This window comes from Pseudophryne corroboree, chromosome 6 (genome assembly GCF_028390025.1).
Source record: "Pseudophryne corroboree isolate aPseCor3 chromosome 6, aPseCor3.hap2, whole genome shotgun sequence".
In the NCBI taxonomy this organism is placed as follows: Eukaryota; Metazoa; Chordata; class Amphibia; order Anura; family Myobatrachidae; genus Pseudophryne; species Pseudophryne corroboree.
This window is the reverse complement of record NC_086449.1, coordinates 96,672,748-96,694,522: the sequence shown is the minus strand read 5'-3', so window position 1 is coordinate 96,694,522 and position 21,775 is coordinate 96,672,748. Positions and strand designations below refer to the sequence as shown.

The following is a 21,775-nucleotide window of genomic DNA, read 5'->3' as shown; positions in this document are numbered from 1 at the left end:
AATGGATGTGTGAGAAATAAAATGAAAATGCCGTGACCCGGATTCGAACCTGGGTTGCTGCGGCCACAACGTAGAGTACTAACCACTATACGATCACGGCAAATTAAACGAGCCAGGTAGGAGTCGAACCTACAATCTGCTGATCCGTAGTCAGATGCTTTATCCATTGCGCCACTGGCCCAGCTGTCTTATGTCCCTTGGAGTGTTCATCATGTTTTGAACCTGTTTCAAGCTTTGATGGTTTTTCAAGTATATACAGAATCAAATTTTGAGAGTTGACTGTACACTTGCTGCAGGGCTTATTTCCCATAAACATCTCACAAACAATTTTATTTGTGACTGCAAAATGATCTTTTCAGCCTGTGATGAACTTGCTCAGAGTCCATTCATTTGAGTTTCCTGTATTCAGGAATTTATGTCAGCTTTCCAGATTTCAAGAAAATGATTCACAAAGAAATGATCAAGAAATGATTCAAAGTATGGAAAGATAGCTTCACAATAAGCAGTAAAGACAAATTGTGCAAGCACATTCAAAGAATCTGCTTAGTTTCTTCAATTGTCCTTACCTTCAATATTGTAAAGAAATGGATGTGTGAGAAATAAAATTAAAATGCCGTGACCCGGATTCGAACCGGGGTTGCTGCGGCCACAACGCAGAGTACTAACCACTATACGATCACGGCAACTTAAATGAGCCAAGAAGGATTTGAACCTACAATCTGCTGATCCGTAGTTAGATGCGTTATCCATTACGCCACTGGCCCAGCTGTCTTATGCTACTTGGAGTGTTCATCATGTTTTTGAACCTGTTTCAAGCTTTGATGGTTATTGAAGTATATACAGAATAAAATTTTGAGAGTTGACTGTACACTTGCTGCAGGGCTTATTTCCCATAAACATCTCACAAACAATTTTTTTTGTGACTGCAAAATTATCTTTTCAGCCTGTAATGAACTTGCTCAGAGTCCATTCATTTGAGTTTCCTGTATTCAGGAATTTATGTCAGCTTTCCAGATTTCAAGAAAATGATTCACAAAGAAATGATCAAGAAATGATTCAAAGTATGGAAAGATAGCTTCACAATAAGCAGTAAAGACAAATTGTGCAAGCACATTCAAAGAATCTGCTTAGTTTCTTCAATTGTCCTTACCTTCAATATTGTAAAGAAATGGATGTGTGAGAAATAAAATGAAAATGCCGTGACCCGGATTCGAACCAGGGTTGCTGCGGCCACAACGCAGAGTACTAACCACTATACGACCACGGCAACTTAAACAAGCCAGGTAGGAGTCGAACATACAATCTGCTGCTCCGTAGTCAGACGCTTTATCCATTGCGCCACTGGCCCAGCTGTCTTATGCCACTTGGAGTATTCATCATGTTTTTGAACCTGTTTCAAGCTTTAATGATTATTCAAGTATATACAGAATCAAATTTTGAGAGTTGACTGTACACTTGCTGCAGGGCTTATTTCCCATAAACATCTCACAAACAATTTTCTTTGTGACTGCAAAATGATCTTTTCAGCCTGTGATGAACTTGCTCAGAGTCAAATCATTTGAGTTTCCTGTATTCAGGAATTTATGTCAGCTTTCCAGATTTCAAGAAAATGATTCACAAAGAAATGATCAAGAAATTATTCAAAGTATGGAAAGATAGCTTCACAATAAGCAGTAAAGACAAATTGTGCAAGCACATTCAAAGAATCTGCTTAGTTTCTTCAATTGTCCTTACCTTCAATATTGTAAAGAAATGGATGTGTGAGAAATAAAATGAAAATGCAGTGACCTGGATTCGAACCGGGGTTGCTGCGGCCACAACGCAGAGTACTAACCACTATACGACCACGGCAACTTAAACGAGCCAGGTAGGAGTCGAACCTACAATCTGCTGATCCGTAGTCAGACGCTTTATCTGTTGCGCCACTGGCCCACCTGTCTTATGCAACTTGGAGTGTTCATCATGTTTTTGAACCTGTTTCAAGCTTTGATGGTTATTGAAGTATATACAGAATCAAATTTTGAGAGTTGACTGTACACTTGCTGCAGGGCTTATTTCCCATAAACATCTCACAAACAATTTTCTTTGTGACTGCAAAATGATCTTTTCAGCCTGTGATGAACTTGCTCAGAGTCCATTCATTTGAGTTTCCTGTATTCAGGAATTTATGTCAGCTTTCCAGATTTCAAGAAAATGATTCACAAAGAAATGATCAAGAAATGATTCAAAGTATGGAAAGATAGCTTCACAATAAGCAGTAAAGACAAATTGTGCAAGCACATTCAAAGAATCTGCTTAGTTTCTTCAATTGTCCTTACCTTCAATATTGTAAAGAAATGGATGTGTGAGAAATAAAATGAAAATGCCGTGACCCAGATTCGAACCAGGGTTGCTGCGGCCATAACGCAGAGTACTAACCACTATACGATCACGGCAACTTAAACGAGCCAGGTAGGAGTCGAACCTACAATCTTCTGATCCGTAATCAGACTCGTTATCCATTGCGCCACTGGCCCAGCTGTCTTATGCCACTTGGAGTGTTCATCATGTTTTTGAACCTGTTTCAAGCTTTGATGGTTATTGAAGTATATACAGAATCAAAGTCTGAGAGTTGACTGTACACTTGCTGCAGGGCTTATTTCCCATAAACATCTCACAAACAATTTTCTTTGTGACTGCAAAATGATCTTTTCAGCCTGTGATGAAGTTGCTCAGAGTCCATTCATTTGAGTTTCCTGTATTCAGGAATTTATGTCAGCTTTCCAGATTTCAAGAAAATGATTCACAAAGAAATGATCAAGAAATGATTCAAAGTATGGAAAGATAGCTTCACAATAAGCAGTAAAGACAAATTGTGCAAGCACATTCAAAGAATCTGCTTAGTTTCTTCAATTGTCCTTACCTTCAATATTGTAAAGAAATGGATGTGTGAGAAATAAAATGAAAATGCAGTGACACGGCTTCAAACCGGGGTTGCTGCGGCCACAACGCAGAGTACTAACCACTATACGACCACGGCAACTTAAACGAGCCAGGTAGGAGTCGAACCTACAATCTGCTGATCCGTAGTCAGACGCTTTATCTGTTGCGCCACTGGCCCAGCTGTCTTATGCCACTTGGAGTGTTCATCATGTTTTTGAACCTGTTTCAAGCTTTGATGGTTATTCAAGTATATACAGAATCAAATTTTGAGAGTTGACTGTACACTTGCTGCAGGGCTTATTTCCCATAAACATCTCACAAACAATTTTCTTTGTGACTGCAAAATGATCTTTTCAGCCTGTGATGAACTTGCTCAGAGTCAATTCATTTGAGTTTCCTGTATTCAGGAATTTATGTCAGCTTTCCAGATTTCAAGAAAATGATTTACAAAGAAATGATCAAGAAATGATTCAAAGTATGGAAAGATAGCTTCACAATAAGCAGTAAAGACAAATTGTGCAAGCACATTCAAAGAATCTGCTTAGTTTCTTCAATTGTCCTTAACTTCAATATTGTAAAGAAATGGATGTGTGAGAAATAAAATGAAAATGCCATGACCCGGATTTGAACCGGGGTTGCTGCGGCCACAACGCAGAGTACTAACCTCTATACGATCACGGCAACTTAAACGAGCCAGGTAGGAGTCGAACCTACAATCTTCTGATCCGTAGTCAGACGCGTTATCCATTGCGCCACTGGCCCAGCTGCCTTATGCCTTTTGGAGTGTTCATCATGTTTTTGAACCTGTTTCAAGCTTTGATGGTTATTGAAGTATGTACAGAATCAAAGTCTGAGAGTTGACTGTACACTTGCTGCAGGGCTTATTTCCCATAAACATCTCACAAACAATTTTCTTTGTGACTGCAAAATGATCTTTTCAGCCTGTGATGAACTTGCTCAGAGTCCATTCATTTGAGTTTCCTGTATTCAGGAATTTATGTCAGCTTTCCAGATTTCAAGAAAATGATTCACAAAGAAATGATCAAGAAATGATTCAAAGTATGGAAAGATAGCTTCACAATAAGCAGTAAAGACAAATTGTGCAAGCACATTCAAAGAATCTGCTTAGTTTCTTCAATTGTCCTTACCTTCAATATTGTAAAGAAATGGATGTGTGAGAAATAAAATGAAAATGCCGTGACCCAGATTGGAACCAGGGTTGCTGCGGCCACAACGCAGAGTACTAACCACTATACGATCACAGCAACTTAAACGAGCCAGGTAGGAGTCGAACCTACAATCTTCTGATCCGTAGTCAGACGCGTTATCCATTGCGCCACTGGCCCAGCTGTCTTATGCCACTTGGAGTGTTCATCATGTTTTTGAACCTGTTTCAAGCTTTGATGGTTATTGAAGTATATACAGAATCAAAGTCTGAGAGTTGACTGTACACTTGCTGCAGGGCTTATTTCCCATAAACATCTCACAAACAATTTTCTTTGTGACTGCAAAATGATCTTTTCAGCCTGTGATGAAGTTGCTCAGAGTCCATTCATTTGAGTTTCCTGTATTCAGGAATTTATGTCAGCTTTCCAGATTTCAAGAAAATGATTCACAAAGAAATGATCAAGAAATGATTCAAAGTATGGAAAGATAGCTTCACAATAAGCAGTAAAGGCAAATTGTGCAAGCACATTCAAAGAATCTGCTTAGTTTCTTCAATTGTCCTTACCTTCAATATTGTAAAGAAATGGATGTGTGAGAAATAAAATGAAAATGCCGTGACCCGGATTCGAACCTGGGTTGCTGCGGCCACAACGTAGAGTACTAACCACTATACGATCACGGCAAATTAAACGAGCCAGGTAGGAGTCGAACCTACAATCTGCTGATCCGTAGTCAGATGCTTTATCCATTGCGCCACTGGCCCAGCTGTCTTATGTCCCTTGGAGTGTTCATCATGTTTTGAACCTGTTTCAAGCTTTGATGGTTTTTCAAGTATATACAGAATCAAATTTTGAGAGTTGACTGTACACTTGCTGCAGGGCTTATTTCCCATAAACATCTCACAAACAATTTTATTTGTGACTGCAAAATGATCTTTTCAGCCTGTGATGAACTTGCTCAGAGTCCATTCATTTGAGTTTCCTGTATTCAGGAATTTATGTCAGCTTTCCAGATTTCAAGAAAATGATTCACAAAGAAATGATCAAGAAATGATTCAAAGTATGGAAAGATAGCTTCACAATAAGCAGTAAAGACAAATTGTGCAAGCACATTCAAAGAATCTGCTTAGTTTCTTCAATTGTCCTTACCTTCAATATTGTAAAGAAATGGATGTGTGAGAAATAAAATTAAAATGCCGTGACCCGGATTCGAACCGGGGTTGCTGCGGCCACAACGCAGAGTACTAACCACTATACGACCACGGCAACTTAAACGAGCCAGGTAAGAGTCTAACCTACAATCTTCTGATCCGTAGTCAGACGTGTTATCCATTGCGCCACTGGCCCAGCTGCCTTATGCCTCTTGGAGTGTTCATCATGTTTTTGAACCTGTTTCAAGCTTTGATGGTTATTGAAGTATATACAGAATCAAAGTCTGAGAGTTGACTGTACACTTGCTGCAGGGCTTATTTCCCATAAACCTCTCACAAACAATTTTCTTTGTGACTGCAAAATGATCTTTTCAGCCTGTGATGAAGTTGCTCAGAGTCCATTCATTTGAGTTTCCTGTATTCAGGAATTTATGTCAGCTTTCCAGATTTCAAGAAAATGATTCACAAAGAAATGATCAAAAAATGATTCAAAGTATGGAAAGATAGCTTCACAATAAGCAGTAAAGACAAATTGTGCAAGCACATTCAAAGAATCTACTTAGTTTCTTCAATTGTCCTTACCTTCAATATTGTAAAGAAATGGATGTGTGAGAAATAAAATGAAAATGCCATGACACGGATTCGAACCGGGGTTGCTGCGGCCACAACGCAGAGTACTAACCACTATACAACCACGGCAACTTAAACGAGCCAAGTAGGAGTCGAACCTACAATCTGCTGATCCGTAGTCAGACGCTTTATCCGTTGCGCCACTGGCCCAGCTGTCTTATGCCACTTGGAGTGTTCATCATGTTTTTGAACCTGTTTCAAGCTTTGATGGTTATTCAAGTATATACAGAATCAAATTTTGAGAGTTGACTGTACACTTGCTGCAGGGCTTATTTCCCATAAACATCTCACAAACAATTTTCTTTGTGACTGCAAAATTATCTTTTCAGCCTGTGATGAACTTGCTCAGAGTCAATTCATTTGAGTTTCCTGTATTCAGACATTTATGTCAGCTTTCCAGATTTCAAGAAAATGATTCACAAAGAAATGATCAAGAAATGATTCAAAGTATGGAAAGATAGCTTCACAATAAGCAGTAAAGACAAATTGTGCAAGCACATTCAAAGAATCTGCTTAGTTTCTTCAATTGTCCTTACCTTCAATATTGTAAAGAAATGGATGTGTGAGAAATAAAATGAAAATGTCGTGACCCGGATTCGAACTGGGGTTGCTGCGGCCACAACGCAGAATACTAACCACTATACGATCACGGCAACTTAAATGAGCCAGGTAGGAGTCGAACCTACAATCTTCTGATCCGTAGTAAGACGGGTTATCCATTGCGCCATTGGCCCAGCTGTCTTATGCCACTTTGGAGTGTTCATCATGTTTTTGAACCTGTTTCAAGCTTTGATGGTTATTGAAGTATATACAGAATCACATTTTCAGAGTTGACTGTACACTTGCTGCAGGGCTTATTTCCCATAAACATCTCACAAACAATTTTCTTTGTGACTGCAAAATTATCTTTTCATCCTGTGATGAACTTGCTCAGAGTCCATTCATATGAGTTTCCTGTATTCAGGAATTTATGTCAGCTTTCCAGATTTCAAGAAAATGATTCACAAAGAAATGATCAAGAAATGATTCAAAGTATGGAAAGATAGCTTCACAATAAGCAGTAAAGACAAATTGTGCAAGCACATTCAAAGAATCTGCTTAGTTTCTTCAATTGTCCTTACCTTAAATATTGTAAAGAAATGGATGTGTGAGAAATAAAATGAAAATGCCATGACCCGGATTTGCTGCGGCCACAACGCAGAGTACTAACCACTATACGATCACGGCAACTTAAATGAGCCAGGTAGGAGTTAAACCTACAATCTGCTGATCTGTAGTCAGACGCGTTATCCATTACGCCACTGGCCCAGCTGTCTTATGCTACTTGGAGTGTTCATCATGTTTTTGAACCTGTTTCAAGCTTTGATGGTTATTGAAGTATATACAGAATCAAATTTTCAGAGTTGACTGTACACTTGCTGCAGGGCTTATTTCCCATAAAGATCTCACAAACAATTTTCTTTGTGACTGCAAAATTATATTTTCAGCCTGTGATGAACTTGCTCAGAGTCAATTCATTTGAGTTTCCTGTATTCAGGAATTTATGTCAGCTTTCCAGATTTCAAGAAAACGATTCACAAAGAAATGATCAAGAAATGATTCAAAGTATGGAAAGATAGCTTCACAATAAGCAGTAAAGACAAATTGTGCAAGCACATTCAAAGAATCTACTTAGTTTCTTCAATTGTCCTTACCTTCAATATTGTAAAGAAATGGATGTGTGAGAAATAAAATGAAAATGCCGTGACCCGGATTCGAACCGGGGTTGCTGCGGCCACAACGCAGAGTACTAACCACTATACGATCACGGCAACTTAAAGGAGCCAGGTAGGAGTCAAACCTACAATCTTCTGATCCGTTGTCAGACGAGTTATCCATTGCGCCATTGGCCCAGCTGTCTTATGTCACTTTGGAGTGTTCATCATGTTTTTGAACCTGTTTCAAGCTTTTATGGTTATTGAAGTATATACAGAATCACATTTTCAGAGTTGACTGTACACTTGCTGCAGGGCTTATTTCCCATAAACATCTCACAAACAATTTTCTTTGTGACTGCAAAATTATCTTTTCATCCTGTGATGAACTTGCTCAGAGTCCATTCATTTGAGTTTCCTGTATTCAGGAATTTATGTCAGCTTTCCAGATTTCAAGAAAATGATTCACAAAGAAATGATCAAGAAATGATTCAAAGTATGGAAAGATAGCTTCACAATAAGCAGTAAAGACAAATTGTGCAAGCACATTCAAAGAATCTGCTTAGTTTCTTCAATTGTCCTTACCTTCAATATTGTAAAGAAATGGATGTGTGAGAAATAAAATGAAAATGCCGTGACCCGGATTCGTACCAGGGTTGCTGCGGCCACAGCGCAGAGTACTAACCACTATACGATCACGGCAACTTAAACGAGCCAGGTAGGAGTCGAACCTACAATCTGCTGATCCGTAGTCAGATGCGTTATCCAATGCGCCACTGGCCCAGCTGTCTTATGCCACTTGGAGTGTTCATCATGTTTTTGAACCTGTTTTAAGCTTTGATGGTTATTAAAGTATATACAGAATCAAATTTTGAGAGTTGACTGTACACTTGCTGCAGGGCTTATTTCCCATAAACATCTCACAAACAATTTTTTTTGTGACTGCAAAATGATCTTTTCAGCCTGTGATGAACTTGCTCAGAGTCCATTCATTTGAGTTTCCTGTATTCAGGAATTTATGTCAGCTTTCCAGATTTCAAGAAAATGATTCACAAAGAAATGATTCAAAGTATGGAAAGATAGCTTCACAATAAGCAGTAAAGACAAATTGTGCAAGCACATTCAAAGAATCTGCTTAGTTTCTTCAATTGTCCTTACCTTCAATATTGTAAAGAAATGGATGTGTGAGAAATAAAATGAAAATGCCGTGACCCGGATTGGAACCGGGGTTGCTGCGCCCACAACGCAGAGTGCTAACCACTATACGATCACGGCAACTTAAACGAGCCAGGTAGGAGTCAAACCTACAATCTGCTGATCCGTAGTCAGACGCGTTATCCAATGCGCCACTGGCCCAGCTGTCTTATGTCACTTGGAGTGTTCATCATGTTTTTGAACCTGTTTCAAGCTTTGATGGTTATTGAAGTATATACAGAATCAAATTTTGAGAGTTGACTGTACACTTGCTGCAGGGCTTATTTCCCATAAACATCTCTCAAACAATTTTTTTTGTGACTGCAAAATGATCTTTTCAGCCTGTAATGAACTTGCTCAGAGTCCATTCATTTGAGTTTCCTGTATTCAGGAATTTATGTCAGCTTTCCCGATTTCAAGAAAATGATTCACAAAGAAATGATCAAGAAATGATTCAAAGTATGGAAAGATAGCTTCACAATAAGCAGTAAAGACAAATTGTGCAAGCACATTCAAAGAATCTGCTTAGTTTCTTCAATTGTCCTTACCTTCAATATTGTAAAGAAATGGATGTGTGAGAAATAAAATGAAAATGCCGTAACCCGGATTCGAACTGGGGTTGCTGCGGCCACAATGCAGAATACTAACCACTATACGATCACGGCAACTTAAATGAGCCAGGTAGGAGTCGAACCTACAATCTTCTGATCCGTAGTCAGACGCGTTATCCATTGCGCCATTGGCCCAGCTGTCTTATGCCACTTTGGAGTGTTCATCATGTTTTTGAACCTGTTTCAAGCTTTGATGGTTATTGAAGTATATACAGAATCACATTTTCAGAGTTGACTGTACACTTGCTGCAGGGCTTATTTCCCATAAACATCTCACAAACAATTTTCTTTGTGACTGCAAAATTATCTTTTCATCCTGTGATGAACTTGCTCAGAGTCCATTCATTTGAGTTTCCTGTATTCAGGAATTTATGTCAGCTTTCCAGATTTCAAGAAAATGATTCACAAAGAAATGATCAAGAAATGATTCAAAGTATGGAAAGATAGCTTCACAATAAGCAGTAAAGACAAATTGTGCAAGCACATTCAAAGAATCTGCTTAGTTTCTTCAATTGTCCTTACCTTCAATATTGTAAAGAAATGGATGTGTGAGAAATAAAATGAAAATGCCGTGACCCGGATTCGAACCAGGGTTGCTGCGGCCACAGCGCAGAGTACTAACCACTATACGATCATGGCAACTTAAACGAGCCAGGTAGGAGTCGAACCTACAATCTGCTGATCCGTAGTCAGATGTGTTATCCAATGCGCCACTGGCCCAGCTGTCTTATGCCACTTGGAGTGTTCATCATGTTTTTGAACCTGTTTTAAGCTTTGATGGTTATTAAAGTATAAACAGAATCAAATTTTGAGAGTTGACTGTACACTTGCTGCAGGGCTTATTTCCCATAAACATCTCACAAACAATTTTTTTTGTGACTGCAAAATGATCTTTTCAGCCTGTGATGAACTTGCTCAGAGTCCATTCATTTGAGTTTCCTGTATTCAGGAATTTATGTCAGCTTTCCCGATTTCAAGAAAATGATTCACAAAGAAATGATCAAGAAATGATTCAAAGTATGGAAAGATAGCTTCACAATAAGCAGTAAAGACAAATTGTGCAAGCACATTCAAAGAATCTGCTTAGTTTCTTCAATTGTCCTTACCTTAAATATTGTAAAGAAATGGATGTGTGAGAAATAAAATGAAAATGCCGTGACCCGGATTCGAACCGGGGTTGCTGCGGCCACAACGCAGAGTACTAACCACTATACGATCACGGCAACTTAAATGAGCCAGGTAGGAGTTTAACCTACAATCTGCTGATCTGTAGTCAGACGCGTTATCCATTACGCCACTGGCCCAGCTGTCTTATGCTACTTGGAGTGTTCATCATGTTTTTGAACCTGTTTCAAGCTTTGATGGTTATTGAAGTATATACAGAATCAAATTTTCAGAGTTGACTGTACACTTGCTGCAGGGCTTATTTCCCATAAAGATCTCACAAACAATTTTCTTTGTGACTGCAAAATTATATTTTCAGCCTGTGATGAACTTGATCAGAGTCCATTCATTTGAGTTTCCTGTATTCAGGAATTTATGTCAGCTTTCCAGATTTCAAGAAAATGATTCACAAAGAAATGATCAAGAAATGATTCAAAGTATGGAAAGATAGCTTCACAATAAGCAGTAAAGACAAATTGTGCAAGCACATTCAAAGAATCTGCTTAGTTTCTTCAATTGTCCTTACCTTCAATATTGTAAAGAAATGGATGTGTGAGAAATAAAATGAAAATGCCATGACCCGGATTCGAAACGGGGTTGCTGCGGCCACAACGCAGAGTGCTAACCACTATACGATCACGGCAACCTAAACGAGCCAGGTAGGAGTCGAACCTACAATCTGCTGATCCGTAGTCAGACGCGTTATCCAATGCGCCACTGGCCCAGCTGTCTTATGCCACTTGGAGTGTTCATCATGTTTTTGAACCTGTTTCAAGCTTTGATGGTTATTGAAGTATATACAGAATAAAATTTTGAGAGTTGACTGTACACTTGCTGCAGGGCTTATTTCCCATAAACACCTCACAAACAATTTTTTTTGTGACTGCAAAATGATCTTTTCAGCCTGTGATGAACTTGCTCAGAGTCAATTCATTTGAGTTTCCTGTATTCAGGAATTTATGTCAGCTTTCCCGATTTCAAGAAAATGATTCACAAAGAAATGATCAAGAAATGATTCAAAGTATGGAAAGATAGCTTCACAATAAGCAGTAAAGACAAATTGTGCAAGCACATTCAAAGAATCTGCTTAGTTTCTTCAATTGTCCTTACCTTCAATATTGTAAAGAAATGGATGTGTGAGAAATAAAATGAAAATGCCATGACCCGGATTCGAACTGGGGTTGCTGCGGCCACAACGCAGAATACTAACCACTATACGATCACGGCAACTTAAATGAGCCAGGTAGGAGTCGAACCTACAATCTTCTGATCTGTAGTCAGACGCGTTATCCATTGCGCCATTGGCCCACCTGTCTTTTGCCACTTTGGAGTGTTCATCATGTTTTTGAACCTGTTTCAAGCTTTGATGGTTATTGAAGTATATACAGAATCACATTTTCAGAGTTGACTGTACACTTGCTGCAGGGCTTATTTCCCATAAACATCTCACAAACAATTTTCTTTGTGACTTCAAAATTATCTTTTCAGCCTGTGATGAACTTGCTCAAAGTCCATTCATTTGAGTTTCCTGTATTCAGGAATTTATGTCAGCTTTCCAGATTTCAAGAAAATGATTCACAAAGAAATGATCAAGAAATGATTCAAAGTATGGAAAGATAGCTTCACAATAAGCAGTAAAGACAAATTGTGCAAGCACATTCAAAGAATCTGCTTAGTTTCTTCAATTGTCCTTACCTTCAATATTGTAAAGAAATGGATGTGTGAGAAATAAAATGAAAATGCCGTGACCCGGATTCGAACCGGGGTTGCTGCGGCCACAACGCAGAGTACTAACCACTATACGACCACGGCAACTTAAACGAGCCAGGTAGGAGTCGAACCTACAATCTTCTGATCCGTAGTCAGACGCATTATCCATTGCGCCATTGGCCCAGCTGTCTTATGCCATTTTGGAGTGTTCATCATGTTTTTGAACCTGTTTCAAGCTTTGATGGTTATTGAAGTATATACAGAATCACATTTTCAGAGTTGACTGTACACTTGCTGCAGGGCTTATTTCCCATAAACATCTCACAAACAATTTTCTTTGTGACTGCAAAATTTTCTTTTCATCCTGTGATGAACTTGCTCAGAGTCCATTCATTTGAGTTTCCTGTATTCAGGAATTTATGTCAGCTTTCCAGATTTCAAGAAAATTATTCACAAAGAAATGATCAAGAAATGATTCAAAGTATGGAAAGATAGCTTCACAATAAGCAGTAAAGACAAATTGTGCAAGCACATTCAAAGAATCTGCTTAGTTTCTTCAATTGTCCTTACCTTCAATATTGTAAAGAAATGGATGTGTGAGAAATAAAATGAAAATGCCATGACCCAGATTCGTACCAGGGTTGCTGCGGCCACAGCGCAGAGTACTAACCACTATACGATCACGGCAACTTAAACGAGCCAGGTAGGAGTTGAACCTACAATCTGCTGATCCGTAGTCAGATGCGTTATCCAATGCGCCACTGGCCCAGCTGTCTTATGCCACTTGGAGTGTTCATCATGTTTTTGAACCTGTTTTAAGCTTTGATGGTTATTAAAGTATATGCAGAATCAAATTTTGAGAGTTGACTGTACACTTGCTGCAGGGCTTATTTCCCATAAACATCTCACAAACAATTTTTTTTGTGACTGCAAAATGATCTTTTCAGCCTGTGATGAACTTGCTCAGAGTCCATTCATTTGAGTTTCCTGTATTCAGGAATTTATGTCAGCTTTCCAGATTTCAAGAAAATGATTCACAAAGAAATGATTCAAAGTATGGAAAGATAGCTTCACAATAAGCAGTAAAGACAAATTGTGCAAGCACATTCAAAGAATCTGCTTAGTTTCTTCAATTGTCCTTACCTTAAATATTGTAAATAAATGGATGTGTGAGAAATAAAATGAAAATGCCATGACCCAGATTCGAACCGGGGTTGCTGTGGCCACAACGCAGAGTACTAACCACTATACGATCACGGCAACTTAAATGAGCCAGTTGGGAGTTGAACCTACAATCTGCTGATCTGTAGTCAGACGCGTTATCCATTACGCCACTGGCCCAGCTGTCTTATGCTACTTGGAGTGTTCATCATGTTTTTGAACCTGTTTCAAGCTTTGATGGTTATTGAAGTATATACAGAATCAAATTTTCAGAGTTGACTGTACACTTGCTGCAGGGCTTATTTCCCATAAAGATCTCACAAACAATTTTCTTTGTGACTGCAAAATTATATTTTCAGCCTGTGATGAACTTGCTCAGAGTCCATTCATTTTAATTTCCTGTATTCAGGAATTTGTCAGCTTTCCAGATTTCAAGAAAATGATTCACAAAGAAATGATCAAGAAATGATTCAAAGTATGGAAAGATAGCTACACAATAAGCAGTAAAGACAAATTGTGCAAGCACATTCAAAGAATCTGCTTAGTTTCTTCAATTGTCCTTACCTTCAATATTGTAAAGAAATGGATGTGTGAGAAATAAAATTAAAACGCCGTGACCCGGATAGGAACCGGGGTTGCTGCGGCTACAACGCAGAGTGCTAACCACTATACGATCACGACAACTTAAACGAGCCAGGTAGGAGTCGAACCTACAATCTGCTGATCCGTAGTCAGACGCGTTATCCTATGCGCCACTGGCCCAGCTGTCTTATGTCACTTGGAGTGTTCATCATGTTTTTGAACCTGTTTCAAGCTTTGATGGATATTGAAGTATATACAGAATCAAATTTTCAGAGTTGACTGTACACTTGCTGCAGGGCTTATATCCCATAAAGATCTCACAAACAATTTTCTTTGTGACTGCAAAATTATATTTTCAGCCTGTGATGAACTTGCTCAGAGTCCATTCATTTGAGTTTCCTGTATTCAGGAATTTATGTCAGCTTTCAAGAAAATGATTCACAAAGAAATGATCAAGAAATGATTCAAAGTATGGAAAGATAGCTTCACAATAAGCAGTAGAGACAAATTGTGCAAGCACATTCAAAGAATCTGCTTAGTTTCTTCAATTGTCCTTACCTTCAATATTGTAAAGAAATGGATGTGTGAGAAATAAAATGAAAATGCCATGACCCGGATTTGAAACAGGGTTGCTGCGGCCACAACGCAGAGTGCTAACCACTATACGATCACGGCAACTTAAACGAGCCAGGTAGGAGTCGAACCTACAATCTGCTGATCCGTAGTCAGACGCGATATCCAATGCGCCACTGGCCCAGCTGTTTTATGCCACTTGGAGTGTTCATCATGTTTTTGAACCTGTTTCAAGCTTTGATGGTTATTGAAGTATATACAGAATCAGATTTTGAGAGTTGACTGTACACTTGCTGTAGGGCTTATTTCCCATAAACATCTCACAAACAATTTTTTTGTGACTGCAAAATGATCTTTTCAGCCTGTAATGAACTTGCTCAGAGTCCATTCATTTGAGTTTCCTGTATTCAGGAATTTATGTCAGCTTTCCAGATTTCAAGAAAATTATTCACAAAGAAATGATCAAGAAATGATTCAAAGTATGGAAAGATAGCTTCACAATAAGCAGTAAAGACAAATTGTGCAAGCACATTCAAAGAATCTGCTTAGTTTCTTCAATTGTCCTTACCTTCAATATTGTAAAGAAATGGATGTGTGAGAAATAAAATGAAAATGCCGTGACCCGGATTCGAACCGGGGTTGCTGCGGCCACAACGCAGAGTACTAACCACTATACGACCACGGCAACTTAAACGAGCCAGGTAGGAGTCTAACCTACAATCTTCTGATCCGTAGTCAAACGTGTTATCCATTGTGCCACTGGCCCAGCTGCCTTATGCCTCTTGGAGTGTTCATCATGTTTTTGAACCTGTTTCAAGCTTTGATGGTTATTGAAGTATATACAGAATCAAAGTCTGAGAGTTGACTGTACACTTGCTGCAGGGCTTATTTCCCATAAACATCTCACAAACAATTTTCTTTGTGACTGCAAAATGATCTTTTCAGCCTGTGATGAAGTTGCTCAGAGTCCATTCATTTGAGTTTCCTGTATTCAGGAATTTATGTCAGCTTTCCAGATTTCAAGAAAATGATTCACAAAGAAATGATCAAGAAATGATTCAAAGTATGGAAAGATAGCTACACAATAAGCAGTAAAGACAAATTGTGCAAGCACATTCAAAGAATCTGCTTAGTTTCTTCAATTGTCCTTACCTTCAATATTGTAAAGAAATGGATGTGTGAGAAATAAAATTAAAATGCCGTGACCCGGATAGGAACCGGGGTTGCTGCGGCCACAACGCAGAGTGCTAACCACTATACGATCACGACAACTTAAACGAGCCAGGTAGGAGTCGAACCTACAATCTGCTGATCCGTAGTCAGACGCGTTATCCTATGCGCCACTGGCCCAGCTGTCTTATGTCACTTGGAGTGTTCATCATGTTTTTGAACCTGTTTCAAGCTTTGATGGATATTGAAGTATATACAGAATCAAATTTTCAGAGTTGACTGTACACTTGCTGCAGGGCTTATATCCCATAAAGATCTCACAAACAATTTTCTTTGTGACTGCAAAATTATATTTTCAGCCTGTGATGAACTTGCTCAGAGTCCATTCATTTGAGTTTCCTGTATTCAGGAATTTATGTCAGCTTTCAAGAAAATGATTCACAAAGAAATGATCAAGAAATGATTCAAAGTATGGAAAGATAGCTTCACAATAAGCAGTAGAGACAAATTGTGCAAGCACATTCAAAGAATCTGCTTAGTTTCTTCAATTGTCCTTACCTTCAATATTGTAAAGAAATGGATGTGTGAGAAATAAAATGAAAATGCCATGACCCGGATTTGAAACAGGGTTGCTGCGGCCACAACGCAGAGTGCTAACCACTATACGATCACGGCAACTTAAACGAGCCAGGTAGGAGTCGAACCTACAATCTGCTGATCCGTAGTCAGACGCGTTATCCAATGCGCCACTGGCCCAGCTGTTTTATGCCACTTGGAGTGTTCATCATGTTTTTGAACCTGTTTCAAGCTTTGATGGTTATTGAAGTATATACAGAATCAGATTTTGAGAGTTGACTGTACACTTGCTGTAGGGCTTATTTCCCATAAACATCTCACAAACAATTTTTTTGTGACTGCAAAATGATCTTTTCAGCCTGTAATGAACTTGCTCAGAGTCCATTCATTTGAGTTTCCTGTATTCAGGAATTTATGTCAGCTTTCCAGATTTCAAGAAAATTATTCACAAAGAAATGATCAAGAAATGATTCAAAGTATGGAAAGATAGCTTCACAATAAGCAGTAAAGACAAATTGTGCAAGCACATTCAAAGAATCTGCTTAGTTTCTTCAATTGTCCTTACCTTCAATATTGTAAAGAAATGGATGTGTGAGAAATAAAATGAAAATGCCGTGACCCGGATTCGAACCGGGGTTGCTGCGGCCACAACGCAGAGTACTAACCACTATACGACCACGGCAACTTAAACGAGCCAGGTAGGAGTCTAACCTACAATCTTCTGATCCGTAGTCAGACGTGTTATCCATTGTGCCACTGGCCCAGCTGCCTTATGCCTCTTGGAGTGTTCATCATGTTTTTGAACCTGTTTCAAGCTTTGATGGTTATTGAAGTATATACAGAATCAAAGTCTGAGAGTTGACTGTACACTTGCTGCAGGGCTTATTTCCCATAAACATCTCACAAACAATGTTCTTTGTGACTGCAAAATGATCTTTTCAGCCTGTGATGAAGTTGCTCAGAGTCCATTCATTTGAGTTTCCTGTATTCAGGAATTTATGTCAGCTTTCCAGATTTCAAGAAAATGATTCACAAAGAAATGATCAAGAAACGATTCAAAGTATGGAAAGATAGCTTCACAATAAGCAGTAAAGACAAATTGTGCAAGCACATTCAAAGAATCTACTTAGTTTCTTCAATTGTCCTTACCTTCAATATTGTAAAGAAATGGATGTGTGAGAAATAAAATGAAAATGCCGTGACCCGGATTCGAACCGGGGTTGCTGTGGCCACAACGCAGAGTACTAACCACTATACGATCACGGCAACTTAAATGAGCCAGTTGGGAGTTGAACCTACAATCTGCTGTTCTGTAGTCAGACGCGTTATCCATTACGCCACTGGCCCAGCTGTCTTATGCTACTTGGAGTGTTCATCATGTTTTTGAACCTGTTTCAAGCTTTGATGGTTATTGAAGTATATACAGAATCAAATTTTGAGAGTTGACTGTACACTTGCTGCAGGGCTTATTTCCCATAAAGATCTCACAAACAATTTTCTTTGTGACTGCAAAATGATCTTTTCAGCCTGTGATGAACTTGCTCAGAGTCCATTCATTTGAGTTTCCTGTATTCAGGAATTTATGTCAGCTTTCCAGATTTCAAGAAAATGATCCACAAAGAAATGATCAAGAAATGATTCAAAGTACGGAAAGATAGCTTCACAATAAGCAGTAAAGACAAATTGTGCAAGCACATTCAAAGAATCTGCTTAGTTTCTTCAATTGTCCTTACCTTCAATATTGTAAAGAAATGGATGTGTGAGAAATAAAATGAAAATGCCGTGACCCGGATTCGAACCGGGGTTGCTGCGGCCACAACGCAGAGTACTAACCACTATACGATCACGGCAACTTAAACGAGCCAGGTAGGAGTTGAACCTTCAATCTTCTGATCTGTAGTCAGACGCGTTATCCATTGCGCCACTGGCCCAGCTGCCTTATGCCTCTTGGAGTGTTCATCATGTTTTTGAACCTGTTTCAAGCTTTGATGGTTATTGAAGTATATACAGAATCAAAGTCTGAGAGTTGACTGTACACTTGCTGCAGGGCTTATTTCCCATAAACATCTCACAAACAATTTTCTTTGTGACTGCAAAATGATCTTTTCAGCCTGTGATGAAGTTGCTCAGAGTTCATTCATTTGAGTTTCCTGTATTCAGGAATTTATGTCAGCTTTCCAGATTTCAAGAAAATGATTCACAAAGAAATGATCAAGAAATGATTCAAAGTATGGAAAGATAGCTTCACAATAAGCAGTAAAGACAAATTGTGCAAGCACATTCAAAGAATCTACTTAGTTTCTTCAATTGTCCTTACCTTCAGTATTGTAAAGAAATGGATGTGTGAGAAATAAAATGAAAAAGCCGTGACCCGGATTCGAACCGGGGTTGCTGCGGCCACAACACAGAGTACTAACCACTATACGATCACGGCAACTTAAACGAGCCAGGTAGGAGTTGAACCTTCAATCTTCTGATCCGTAGTCAGACGCGTTATCCATTGCACCACTGGCCCAGCTGTCTTATGCCACTTGGAGTGTTCATCATGTTTTTGAACCTGTTTCAAGCTTTGATGGTTATTGAAGTATATACAGAATCAAATTTTGAGAATTGACTGTACACTTGCTGCAGGGCTTATTTCCCATAAACATCTCACAAACAATTTTCTTTGTGACTGCAAAATGATCTTTTCAGCCTGTGATGAACTTGCTCAGAGTCCATTCATTTGAGTTTCCTGTATTCAGGAATTTATGTCAGCTTTCCAGATTTCAAGAAAATGATTCACAAAGAAATGATCAAGAAATGATTCAAAGTATGGAAAGATAGCTTCACAATAAGCAGTAAAGACAAATTGTGCAAGCACATTCAAAGAATCTGCTTAGTTTCTTCAATTGTCCTTACCTTCAATATTGTAAAGAAATGGATGTGTGAGAAATAAAATGAAAAAGCCGTGACCCAGATTCGAACCAGGGTTGCTGCGGCCACAACGCAGAGTACTAACCACTATACGATCACGGCAACTTAAACGAGCCAGGTAGGAGTCGAACCTACAATCTTCTGATCTGTAGTCAGACGCTTTATCCATTGCGCCACTGGCCCAGCTGTCTTATGCCACTTGGAGTGTTCATCATGTTTTTGAACCTGTTTCAAGCTTTGATGGTAATTGAAGTATATACAGAATCAAAGTCTGAGAGTTGACTGTACACTTGCTGCAGGGCTTATTTCCCATAAACATCTCACAAACAATGTTCTTTGTGACTGCAAAATGATCTTTTCAGCCTGTGATGAAGTTGCTCAGAGTCCATTCATTTGAGTTTCCTGTATTCAGGAATTTATGTCAGCTTTCCAGATTTCAAGAAAATGATTCACAAAGAAATGATTCAAAGTATGGAAAGATAGCTTCACAATAAGCAGTAAAGACAAATTGTGCAAGCACATTCAAAGAATCTGCTTAGTTTCTTCAATTGTCCTTACCTTCAATATTGTAAAGAAATGGATGTGTGAGAAATAAAATGAAAATGCCGTGACCCGGATACGAACCGGGGTTGCTGCGGCCACAACGCAGAGTACTAACCACTATACGATCACGGCAACTTAAACGAGCCAGGTAGAAGTCGAACATACAATCTGCTGATCCGCAGTTAGACACGTTATCCAATGCGCCACTGGCCCAGCTGTCTTATGCCACTTGGAGTGTTCATCCTGTTTTTGAACCTGTTTCAAGCTTTGATGGTTATTGAAGTATATACAGAATCAAATTTTGAGAGTTGACTGTACACTTGCTGCAGGGCTTATTTCCCATAAACATCTCACAAACAATTTTTTTTGTGACTGCAAAATGATCTTTTAAGCCTGTGATGAACTTGCTCAGAGTCCATTCATTTGAGTTTCCTGTATTCAGGAATTTATGTCAGCTTTCCAGATTTCAAGAAAATGATTCACAAAGAAATGATTCAAAGTATGGAAAGATAGCTTCACAATAAGCAGTAAAGACAAATTGTGCAAGCACATTCAAAGAATCTGCTTAGTTTCTTCAATTGTCCTTACCTTCAATATTGTAAAGAAATGGATGTGTGAGAAATAAAATGAAAATGCCGTGACCCGGATTCGAACCGGGGTTGCTGCGGCCACAATGCAGAGTACTAACCACTATACGATCACGGCAACTTAAATGAGCCAGTTGGGAGTTGAACCTACAATCTGCTGATCTGTAGTCAGACGCGTTATCCATTACGCCACTAGCCCAGCTGTCTTATGCTACTTGGAGTGTTCATCATGTTTTTGAACCTGTTTCAAGCTTTGATGGTTATTGAAGTATATACAGAATCAAATTTTGAGAGTTGACTGTACACTTGCTGCAGGGCTTATTTCCCATAAAGATCTCACAAACAATTTTCTTTGTGACTGCAAAATGATCTTTTCAGCCTGTGATGAACTTGCTCAGAGTCCATTCATTTGAGTTTCCTGTATTCAGGAATTTATGTCAGCTTTCCAGATTTCAAGAAAATGATTCACAAAGAAATGATCAAGAAATGATTCAAAGTATGGAAAGATAGCTTCACAATAAGCAGTAAAGACAAATTGTGCAAGCACATTCAAAGAATCTGCTTAGTTTCTTCAATTGTCCTTACCTTCAATATTGTAAAGAAATGGATGTGTGAGAAATAAAATGAAAATGCCGTGACCCGGATTCGAACCGGGGTTGCTGCGGCCACAACGCAGAGTACTAACCACTATACGATCACGGCAACTTAAACGAGCCAGGTAGGAGTTGAACCTTCAATCTTCTGATCTGTAGTCAGACGCGTTATCCATTGCGCCACTGGCCCAGCTGCCTTATGCCTCTTGGAGTGTTCATCATGTTTTTGAACCTGTTTCAAGCTTTGATGGTTATTGAAGTATATACAGAATCAAAGTCTGAGAGTTGACTGTACACTTGCTGCAGGGCTTATTTCCCATAAACATCTCACAAACAATTTTCTTTGTGACTGCAAAATGATCTTTTCAGCCTGTGATGAAGTTGCTCAGAGTTCATTCATTTGAGTTTCCTGTATTCAGGAATTTATGTCAGCTTTCCAGATTTCAAGAAAATGATTCACAAAGAAATGATCAAGAAATGATTCAAAGTATGGAAAGATAGCTTCACAATAAGCAGTAAAGACAAATTGTGCAAGCACATTCAAAGAATCTACTTAGTTTCTTCAATTGTCCTTACCTTCAGTATTGTAAAGAAATGGATGTGTGAGAAATAAAATGAAAATGCCGTGACCCGGATTCGAACCGGGGTTGCTGCGGCCACAACACAGAGTACTAACCACTATACGATCACGGCAACTTAAATGAGCCAGGTAGGAGTTGAACCTTCAATCTTCTGATCCGTAGTCAGACGCGTTATCCATTGCGCCACTGGCCCAGCTGTCTTATGCCACTTGGAGTGTTCATCATGTTTTTGAACCTGTTTCAAGCTTTGA

The 21,775-nt window shown here is 39.0% G+C and overlaps 22 non-coding genes across 22 annotated transcripts; all 22 read right to left on the bottom strand.

Annotated features, from left to right (window-relative positions):
- Positions 1–611: 611 nt before the first annotated feature.
- Positions 612–683, bottom strand: TRNAH-GUG (transfer RNA histidin (anticodon GUG)). The gene has a single exon. It is a non-coding gene; the product is annotated as a tRNA-His (tRNA).
- Positions 684–1,195: 512 nt separating this feature from the next.
- TRNAH-GUG (transfer RNA histidin (anticodon GUG)) lies at positions 1,196–1,267 on the bottom strand. Its single transcript has one exon. It is a non-coding gene; the product is annotated as a tRNA-His (tRNA).
- Positions 1,268–2,443: 1,176 nt separating this feature from the next.
- Positions 2,444–2,516, bottom strand: TRNAR-ACG (transfer RNA arginine (anticodon ACG)). Its single transcript has one exon. It is a non-coding gene; the product is annotated as a tRNA-Arg (tRNA).
- Positions 2,517–3,611: 1,095 nt separating this feature from the next.
- TRNAR-ACG (transfer RNA arginine (anticodon ACG)) lies at positions 3,612–3,684 on the bottom strand. The gene has a single exon. It is a non-coding gene; the product is annotated as a tRNA-Arg (tRNA).
- A 511-nt stretch (positions 3,685–4,195) lies between these two features.
- On the bottom strand, positions 4,196–4,268 carry TRNAR-ACG (transfer RNA arginine (anticodon ACG)). The gene has a single exon. It is a non-coding gene; the product is annotated as a tRNA-Arg (tRNA).
- Positions 4,269–5,282: 1,014 nt separating this feature from the next.
- Positions 5,283–5,354, bottom strand: TRNAH-GUG (transfer RNA histidin (anticodon GUG)). Its single transcript has one exon. It is a non-coding gene; the product is annotated as a tRNA-His (tRNA).
- A 2,254-nt stretch (positions 5,355–7,608) lies between these two features.
- TRNAH-GUG (transfer RNA histidin (anticodon GUG)) lies at positions 7,609–7,680 on the bottom strand. Its single transcript has one exon. It is a non-coding gene; the product is annotated as a tRNA-His (tRNA).
- Positions 7,681–9,430: 1,750 nt separating this feature from the next.
- On the bottom strand, positions 9,431–9,503 carry TRNAR-ACG (transfer RNA arginine (anticodon ACG)). The gene has a single exon. It is a non-coding gene; the product is annotated as a tRNA-Arg (tRNA).
- Positions 9,504–9,935: 432 nt separating this feature from the next.
- Positions 9,936–10,007, bottom strand: TRNAH-GUG (transfer RNA histidin (anticodon GUG)). Its single transcript has one exon. It is a non-coding gene; the product is annotated as a tRNA-His (tRNA).
- A 512-nt stretch (positions 10,008–10,519) lies between these two features.
- TRNAH-GUG (transfer RNA histidin (anticodon GUG)) lies at positions 10,520–10,591 on the bottom strand. The gene has a single exon. It is a non-coding gene; the product is annotated as a tRNA-His (tRNA).
- Positions 10,592–11,767: 1,176 nt separating this feature from the next.
- Positions 11,768–11,840, bottom strand: TRNAC-ACA (transfer RNA cysteine (anticodon ACA)). The gene has a single exon. It is a non-coding gene; the product is annotated as a tRNA-Cys (tRNA).
- Positions 11,841–12,272: 432 nt separating this feature from the next.
- TRNAH-GUG (transfer RNA histidin (anticodon GUG)) lies at positions 12,273–12,344 on the bottom strand. Its single transcript has one exon. It is a non-coding gene; the product is annotated as a tRNA-His (tRNA).
- Positions 12,345–15,171: 2,827 nt separating this feature from the next.
- TRNAH-GUG (transfer RNA histidin (anticodon GUG)) lies at positions 15,172–15,243 on the bottom strand. The gene has a single exon. It is a non-coding gene; the product is annotated as a tRNA-His (tRNA).
- A 1,671-nt stretch (positions 15,244–16,914) lies between these two features.
- On the bottom strand, positions 16,915–16,986 carry TRNAH-GUG (transfer RNA histidin (anticodon GUG)). Its single transcript has one exon. It is a non-coding gene; the product is annotated as a tRNA-His (tRNA).
- A 1,096-nt stretch (positions 16,987–18,082) lies between these two features.
- TRNAH-GUG (transfer RNA histidin (anticodon GUG)) lies at positions 18,083–18,154 on the bottom strand. The gene has a single exon. It is a non-coding gene; the product is annotated as a tRNA-His (tRNA).
- An 8-nt stretch (positions 18,155–18,162) lies between these two features.
- Positions 18,163–18,235, bottom strand: TRNAC-ACA (transfer RNA cysteine (anticodon ACA)). Its single transcript has one exon. It is a non-coding gene; the product is annotated as a tRNA-Cys (tRNA).
- A 431-nt stretch (positions 18,236–18,666) lies between these two features.
- Positions 18,667–18,738, bottom strand: TRNAH-GUG (transfer RNA histidin (anticodon GUG)). The gene has a single exon. It is a non-coding gene; the product is annotated as a tRNA-His (tRNA).
- A 592-nt stretch (positions 18,739–19,330) lies between these two features.
- On the bottom strand, positions 19,331–19,403 carry TRNAC-ACA (transfer RNA cysteine (anticodon ACA)). The gene has a single exon. It is a non-coding gene; the product is annotated as a tRNA-Cys (tRNA).
- A 1,577-nt stretch (positions 19,404–20,980) lies between these two features.
- TRNAH-GUG (transfer RNA histidin (anticodon GUG)) lies at positions 20,981–21,052 on the bottom strand. Its single transcript has one exon. It is a non-coding gene; the product is annotated as a tRNA-His (tRNA).
- Positions 21,053–21,060: 8 nt separating this feature from the next.
- Positions 21,061–21,133, bottom strand: TRNAC-ACA (transfer RNA cysteine (anticodon ACA)). Its single transcript has one exon. It is a non-coding gene; the product is annotated as a tRNA-Cys (tRNA).
- A 431-nt stretch (positions 21,134–21,564) lies between these two features.
- TRNAH-GUG (transfer RNA histidin (anticodon GUG)) lies at positions 21,565–21,636 on the bottom strand. The gene has a single exon. It is a non-coding gene; the product is annotated as a tRNA-His (tRNA).
- An 8-nt stretch (positions 21,637–21,644) lies between these two features.
- Positions 21,645–21,717, bottom strand: TRNAR-ACG (transfer RNA arginine (anticodon ACG)). Its single transcript has one exon. It is a non-coding gene; the product is annotated as a tRNA-Arg (tRNA).
- Positions 21,718–21,775: the final 58 nt, after the last annotated feature.